At 43.1% G+C, this 8,709-nt stretch overlaps 1 protein-coding gene across 1 annotated transcript in view; it reads right to left on the reverse strand.

Annotated features, from left to right (window-relative positions):
• The window catches only part of PAMR1 (peptidase domain containing associated with muscle regeneration 1), a 128,313-nt gene extending 124,874 nt beyond the window's left edge, over positions 1-3,439 (reverse strand). Inside the window, exon 1 of the mRNA XM_055141951.1 lies at positions 3,378-3,439. The gene's annotated coding sequence lies outside the window, so the exon portion shown is untranslated. The remainder of the gene's footprint in view (positions 1-3,377) is intronic.
• Positions 3,440-8,709: the final 5,270 nt, after the last annotated feature.

The raw sequence follows: 8,709 nt of genomic DNA on the forward strand, positions 1-8,709 counted from the left end.
GCCCATCAGATTGCAACCTCAGCCTGTCCTTCTCCAGAGGCCAGCACTAAACTATCCCCTCTGCTTCCCTGGGCCACTTACTCAGTCACTGACAAGAACTCCTGGCTCATGGCTGAACTTTCTTTTCTGTCAAGGTGGATATATTTGCTAGTGCTTTGTGCAGAGAAATTTGAAGCCCCATCCTGTTCCAGAGCTGGTCACATCTTTCAGGAGCCACATCCCACAGCTACATGCTCACGGTGCTGTCTCCTCTGAGACCTTCCATCCACTCAGACATTGGTCTCTTCTGAAGTCCCAAGAGGAGACCACATTCATCTCTCACCGGAGAGTCACATCAAAATACAGCAGGCATCAGAGCAAGTTTCAGATTCGACAGTTTCTGACCCATGGTGCCTGAATGTCAGGTCATTTTCTCCTCCGATGCAACCCCACCTACCACTGCAGTATGTTTAACAAGACTGCAGATGGAAGGTCACAGGATTTCAGCTGGAGCATTGGAGCTATACCTGGAGACCTGCGTGTCCTTAGTAATGCCACTACTCTGGGGTCGGAGTGAGTTCAGCAGGTAGGGTGCTTGCCTTGCAATAACCACCCTGGATTCAATTTCTGGCACCCTGTATGGTTCCCCAAGCATCACCAGGAGTGTTATCCTGTTCCCTGAGCACAGAGACAGACATTAGCTCTGAGTACAGACAGGTGTTGCAGAGAGAGAGAGAGAGAGAAAGAGAGAGAGAGGAGAGAGAGAAGGAAGGAAGGAAGGAAGGAAGGAAGGAAGGAAGGAAGGAAGGAAGGAAGGAAGGAAGGAAGGAAGGAAGGAAGGAAGGAAGGAAGGAAGGGAGGGAGGGAGGGAGGGAGGGAGGGAAGGAAGGAAGGAAGGAAGGAAGGGAGGAAGGAAGGAAGGGAGTGAGGGAGGAAGGAAGGAAGGAAGGAAGGAAGAAAGGAAGGGAGGAGGGAGGAAGGAAGGAACAAGGAGGAAGGAGGGAAGGAGGGAAGGAAGGAAGGAATGAAGGAAGGAAGGAAGGAAGGAAGGAAGGAAGGAAGGAAGGAAGGGAGGGAGGGAGGGAGGGAGGGAGGGAGGAAGAAAGAAAGAAAGAAAGAAAGAAAGAAAGAAAGAAAGAAAGAAAGAAAGAAAGAAAGAAAGAAAGAAAGAAAGAAAGAAAAGAAAGAAAGAAAGAAAGAAAGAAAGAAAGAAAGAAAAGAAAGAAAGGAAGAAGAAGGGAGGGAGGGAGGGAGGGAGGGAAGGAAGGAAGGAAGGAAGGAAGGAAGGAAGGAAGGAAGGAAGGAAGGGAGGGAGGGAGGGAGGAAGAAAGAAAGGAAGGAAGGGAGGGAGGGAGGGAGGAAGGAAGGAACAAGGAGGGAAGGAGGGAAGGAAGGAAGGAAGGAAGGAAGGAAGGAAGGAAGGAAGGAAGGAAGGAAGGAAGGAAGGAAGGAAGGAAGGAGGGAGGGAGGGAGGAAGGGAAGGGAGGGAGGGAGGGAGGGAGGGAGGAAGGAACAAGGAGGGATGGAGGGAAGGAAGGAAGGAAGGAAGGAAGGAGGAAGGGAGGGAAGGAGGGAGGGAGGGAGGAAGAGAGGGAGGGAAGGAAGGAGGGAGGGAAGGAAGGAAGGAAGGAAGGAGGGAGGGAGAGAGGGAGGGAGGGAGGGAGGGAGGGAAGGAGGGAGGGAAGAAGAGAAGGAAGGAGGGAGGGAAGGAAGGGAAGGCAAGGGAAGGGAAGGAGGAAGGGAAGGGAAGGGAAGGGAAGGAAGGGAAGGGAAGGGAAGGGAAGGGAAGGGAAGGGAAGGGAAGGGAAGGGAAGGGAAGGGAAGGGAAGGGAAGGGAAGGGAAGGGAAGGAAGGGAAGGGAAGGGAAGGGAAGGGAAGGGAAGGGAAGGGAAGTCATACTCTAAACCTTATTCTGTTTGTCAGTATCCCTGTCCCAAACAACATTGTTTAGAAGGTAAATTCCATGTAGAGTACTGAAGAAACACACAGCAAGTTCCTAGGGGCACAGTCTATACTTGTGTGCTCTGTATCCAGCACACACTGCTGAAATAAAGACACGGGCAGTGACGGGAACCCACTCCTGTTTCTATTGACCAAGCCTTGTGCTATATGAATCCACCTGAGGACTAATCTCTCAGTCATTTTCATCAAGTTACTCCAAATGGTCCTGGTTGGTGATATCAGGTCTTAGTAAACATTAATAGAAAAAATATTTGTTATTCAGGTGGAGAGAAAATAAGATTAAATTCTATAACAAAATTAAGTCAAATGTTTCTGAAATGATAATCATCCAAAGACACAGCCTGGGAATTGCAACATAGTTGAGTGCTTAAAAATAAATGATACAGAGTTAGATCAGGGTTTGACACCAATTTTACCACCAACTATGCTGAGTGGTCATAAGCAAGATACATAACCTCTCTGAGTTTCAGTTTTATTATCTGTAAAAAGGGAATAATTTAGAAGGATTAATGGGGGCTTCTATAATTACCATCTCCTGAACACTTCATGTTCCAAATGTTCTGGGACCTAGCTTTATGGGTAAGGAGTCCACAGATCACCTGAGGTAATCAAACATTCATTACTGTAACTGGTATTTATTAAAATCCTAATGTGGTCTTGGTCTGGGGGCATTCAGATCATCTGCTGAGAATTTTCTGCATGCCAGATAATGTGCTAAGCACTTTATACACATAATCTCCTCCATACCCACAATAACCAATGAGGAAGATACTATCATTAACTGCTCTAAGGGACCTAATAGACTTGTTAAGAAAGCAATGAATTAGTGCTTGAAACCACGTGAGTCAACACTAAACAAGACAGATGCATTTTGAATGAACACAAATACTTTGAGCAAGGGGGTGGTGAGAAATTGTAGTTAATGATTGGAAGCAACCCAGCTCTAGAAAGTTGGATATAAATATACATATCGTACATAAATCATCAATAATCTTTTACATCTAAAAGTAAGGATAGATTGTGAAGTGAAAATAGTAAGGGACAGAGCAATGTGAAAGGAAAATATTGAGAAACCAGGTGAGATTTAGAACACAACGAAGCAGGGCAGTATGTGCCAAATTGTGTTATAACAACTTATCCTTTACTCATCAAATAGGGCTTCTCTTTGAAAGAGAAACATCTCTTGAGGCAAGAGAGATAGTACAGTGGGGAGGGCGTTTGCCTTGCACTGGACCAACCCGGGTTTGATCCCTAGCATTCCATACAGATCCCTGAGAACCACCAGGAATGATCCCTGAGAGTAGAACTAGGAGTAAATTTACCTGTTAATTCCAGATGCCAAACCTGATATATACCAGCAACATGAACCTGCCTTCCAGAAGTCCATGGCTCAGGGTGAGTTCCCTGAATAAGAATGGTCTGCTAGGAGCTGATACCTGCGTCACGGGAGCTTCTGTTCTTCTACCGTCTCTCCAGCATGATGGAGTCCCTTTTCTCTCTCATACGCACCCTTAAAAGTTGAGAAAATTAAATCCTGGTCAAAATGAAGAGTTATCTAAGCTGATAACCATGATAGATAGTCTGAAAAGAAAAACCTAATAAACCAATATCACATACCCCACAATAACTGCACTGGATGTTGAATTAGATGGGCTTCAGAGCATCATAGATTTTTTTGTATTGAATCACCATGAGATAGAGTTACAAAGCTTTCATGTTTTTGAGTTTCAGTCATACAATGATCAATCACCCATCCCTCCAGCAGTGCACATTTTCACCACCAATGTCCGCAATACACCTGCCCCCCCACTTCCAACCCTCCCCCTGCCTCTATGGCATACAATTTCCTCCATACTCTCTACTTTTGGGCAATACAGATACTGAGAGGTTATCACATTTGGTTCTTTATCTACTTTCAGCACATATCTCCCATCTCGAACGATTCCTCCAACCATCATTGACTTAGTGATCCTTTCTCTATTCCAGCTGCCTTCTCCCCCAGCTCACAAGGCAGACTTCCAACTATGGAGCAGTATTCCGGGCCCTTGTGTCTACTACACTTGGGGTCAGTCTCATATTATGTTATTTTATATTCCACAAATGAGTGCAGTCATTTATGTCTCTCCCTCTCTTTCTGACTCATTTCACTTAGTAGCATCATAGATTTGGTAACTGAACAGTGGAGTCTAATTTTATTTTGATAATGAAAGTAATTATCTTGAACATGCAGATATCAGGATACATAAAATAAATGACACTTTTATTTATTTTTATTTCATTTTTTAAAAATTTATTGAATCACCATGAGATAGTTACAGGCTTTCATGTTTGGGTTACAATCACACAATGATCAAACACCCATCCCTCCACCAGTGCACATTCCCCACCACCAATATCCCTGGTGTACCCCCCTCCCTTTCCCACCTTCCTCCTGCCTCCATGGCAGACAATATTCCCCATATTCTCTCTCTACTTTTGGGCATTATGGCTTGCAACACAGACACTGAGAGGTCATCATATTTGGTCCATTATCTACTTTTGGCATGATCTCCCATCCAGACTGATTTCTCGAGCCATCATTTTCTTAGTGATCCCTTCTCTATTCCATCTGCCTTTTCCCCTCCGCTCATGAAGCAGTCTTCCAGCTATGGGGAAATCTCCCTGGCCCTTGAATCTACTGTCCTTGGGTGTCAGACTCATGTGATGTTATTCTATACTCCACAAATGCATGCAGTCCTTCTATGTCTGTCCCTCTCTTTCTGACTCATTTCACTTAGCATGATACTCTCCATGTCTGTCTATTTATAAGCAAATTTCATGACTTCATCTCTTCTAAGAGCTGCATAGTATTCCATTGTGTAGATGTACCAAAGTTTCTTTAACCAGTCATCTGTTTTAGAGCACTCAATCTGTTTCCAGATTTTGGCTATTGTGGACAATGCTGCAATGAATATATAGGTACAGATGTTATTTCTACTGTGCATTTTTGCATCCTCAGGGTATATATTCCCAGAAGTTGTATTGCGGGGTAATAGGAAAGCTCAATTTCTAGTTTTTGAAGGACTGTCCATATTGTTTTCTGGAAAGTTTGGACCAGTTGACATTCCCACCAACACTGAAAGAGTGTCCCTTTTTTCCCACATCCATGCCAACAATGGTTGCTTTTGTTCTTTTGAATGTGTGCCAGTCTCTGTGGTGTGAGATGATATCTCATTGTTGTTTTGAGTTGCATCCCCCTGATGACTAGCGATGTGGAACATTTTTTTATGTGCCTTTTGGCAATTTGTATTTCTTTTTTGAGGAAACTTCTGTTCATTTCTTCTCCCCATTTTTTGATGGGGTTGGAGGTTTTTTCTTATACAATTCTACTAGTATATCCTGGATATTAATTCCTTATCCGATGGATGTTGAGTAAATATTCTTTCCCATTTTGTTGGCTCTTTCTGTATTTTTGTCACTGTTTATTTTGAAGTATAGAAGCTTCTTAGTTTGATGTAGTCCTATTTGTTTATGTTTGCTTCTACTTGCATGGTAAGTGCTGTTTCATCCTTATAGATGCTGTTAGCTTTAATGTCATGGAGAGTTCTGCTTACCTTTTCCTCTATGTACCTTATAGATTCATGTCTGACATTAAGGTCTTTAATCCACTTTGATCTGACTTTTGTGCCTGGCATTAGACAAAGAACAGAGTTCATTTTTTTGCAGGTAGGGATCCAGTTTTCCCAGCACCACTTGTTGAAGAGGCTTTCCTTGTTCCACTTCACATTTCTTGCTCCTTTGAGAAATGACACTTTTAAGTTAGGAGTGATGCTTTTAAGCTAGACCATATTATCTTCCAGTTCCTGTGCAGCTCCTGTTGGGTGCCACAAATTTATGTTTGTTTGTTTGTTTGTTTTTTTAATTTATGGAGCAATAGCACAGCGGGTAGAGTGTTTGCTTTGCACGTGGTTGACCCAAGTTCAATTCCTCCATCCCTCTCGGAGAGCCCAGCAAGCTCCTGAGAATACCCCGCCCGCACAGCAGAGCCAGGCAAGCTACCTGTGGCATATTCGATATGCCAAAAACAGTAACCAGTCTCACAATGGAGACGTTACTGGTGCTTGCTCGAACAAACCGATGAACAATGGGACGACAGTGGCAATGCTATTGAATCACATGAATTGCCAAGTTACAATGTTATTCATGACTGAGTTTCAGGCATATAATGTTGCAACACCAATTCCTTCACCAGTGGCCTCTACTTTCCGCTAATGTACCCAGTTTCCTTTCCATCTCCCAGTCTGCTCTATGCAGGCACTTTTTCCTTTTTCTTTTGCTAATTTGTGTTTTATCATCAAAATTCGCACATCTTTGCAACATATGTGATAAATTTATTTTAAAAGATGGCCCTAGGACTTATCACATACAGATTCTAACTCTACCAAATCTTTAGTCAGTGAACTAAATGGCCACTACTTACGTCACCTTACAGAACTGTTCTTAGTATCTTGAAGCTAAAGGTCACTTGACTGTTATCTCCAAAATTTGCTCAAACATAAAAACAAGGAAAAGTGCCTTGGTCCTTGATAACCATTCAACGTTTCTCTCCATGAGCACCTGGGACTCTGAACTTTTGCAAGACTGAACTTGCATGAACTTTTGTGTATGGTTGTAGAGTGAATGATAGGCTCAGTGATACAGAAAGGAACCAAAAATTAAAGGACCATAAAGATAGATTTATTTAAAGAGAGGAAATAAGAGAAATCAGGGGTATGATGGGATTGGTTATGGAGAGGTTTTAGGTAGTGAAGCCACCAGAACAAACAGTAAGAACTCCCTTTGGACATCCTTGCCTACCCAGATGACTCTGGAGTCTTTGAATGATATGGGTAGCATAGAAACTATTGGGTTCTGAGTTCATTTTGGGGCATGTGACTGAGCAGTTTTCCAACACCATTTGTTCAAGAGACTTTCCTTCTTCCACTTCATGCTTTTTTCACCCTTTCCTGAGTATAATTATCTGTATACCCTAGGATCTGTCTCTGGACACTCAGTTATTTTATTATTTCTTTTTTTCTTTTTTTTTGAGCCACACCTAGTGGTGCTCAGGGCTTACTCCTGGCTCTGTGCTCATATATCATCATGGTGGGGCTTGGGACACCATATGGGATGCTGGGGATTGAACTTGGGTCAGCTACATGAAAGACAAATGCCCTCCCTGTTGTACTTTCTCTTCAATCTGGACTCTCAATTCAATTCCATTGGCCTGAGAGTCTGTCCTTGTTCCAATACCACATGTTCTGATTACTATAGCTTTATAGTATAGTTTGAAGTTTGGGATTTGAGGTTGGGGAAAGAGTACTGTCGACCACATTGCCTATAATAAAATTAAAATTTAAAAAACTGGGCTAGAGTGATAGTACAGCAGCATCAGGCTTGCCTTGAATGTGGCCTAACTGGGTTTGATCCCAGGGACTACATATGGTCCCCTGAGTCCTACAAGGTGTGATCCTTGAGGGCAGAGCCAAGATTAAGCCCTGAGCACCATTGGATGTGGCAGCAAAACTAAAACAAGAAACAACAACAAAAATCATTCAAATTTCCTGTAGACTCAGTAATGGGAAGATCACTCTGACCACGTTGCGGCAGAACTCACCTTTTCCTGCACACTCGGGTTTTTACACATTGTATTTAAATTCCTAGATGATCAACTGCACAGGAATTCACCCCATCTTTTAGATGGGGAAGCAAAGCAACCTGTTCCAGGTCAGGGGCATCATGGCAATTGAGGAGGTTGAAGAGAAGTTATCTTCCTTTGCTTGGTGCTGGGATGATACCCAGAGCAGGTCACGACACTCACTGGCCTCAATATCCCACTTCCTGGAGTATGATCATGAGCCCTTATGTCAGAGGTGGTTCAGAACAGTTTTTTGTTTTCACAAGTGTTAACGCAAAGTGTTCTCACCACTGTTCTAGTTCTGAATGTCTCTCCAACTAGTCAAACATTTCTGAGCCACAGCAGCACCAGGGCTCTGGAAAACCCCTGCAATTAGGTAGCCATCCATATGGGGGCTTGTTGATTCCCAATTACATAGGGATGGATTGGCCGAAATGTGAAAAGCTTTTCCTGTCATTAAGACCACTAAAAGTAACCTACAGGACTTCAGACAAAACATTTGTCTACAAGCCATTCTTAGACAACAGGTTCAAATGGTGCCTTTGTGACCAGCCTAGTTTTTGCCTCTCTCCCTCTCATTTTGAACATGAATCACAAATTAAAACTCCACCCCATCCTGAGACACACTGTGAAAGCAGACTATATAGATCAAACATGATGGCCACTCAATACCTCTATTGCAAACCACAACATCCAAAAGAAGAGAGAGAGAGAGAGCAAAAGGGAATGCCCTGCCACAGAGGCGGGGTGGGGATAGTGGGATGGATGCTGAGACTATTGGTGGTGGAATATGGGCACTGGTGGAGGGATGGGCACTCGATCATTGTATGACTGAAATTTTAAGCACGGAAGTTTGTAAGTCTGTAACTGTACCTTATGGTGATTCACTAATAAAAAAATAAAAACTAAAAACACAAATTCAATCCCATCTCCATTTTTTATTCCCTTACCTGAATCTACCTTCTACTTAGGTCATCCCCTACGAGAAATGTATTTCAAAGCTCCCCATTCATACACACATGTATTCCCCAACACTAACATTATTTCAATTCTTTTCCCAGATCTAGTCTAGTGTGTGGGATCCCAGCCCAACTGCCTTCCCATATCCATAA

Source organism: Sorex araneus, chromosome 6 (assembly GCF_027595985.1).
Source record: "Sorex araneus isolate mSorAra2 chromosome 6, mSorAra2.pri, whole genome shotgun sequence".
Classification (NCBI taxonomy): Eukaryota; Metazoa; Chordata; class Mammalia; order Eulipotyphla; family Soricidae; genus Sorex; species Sorex araneus.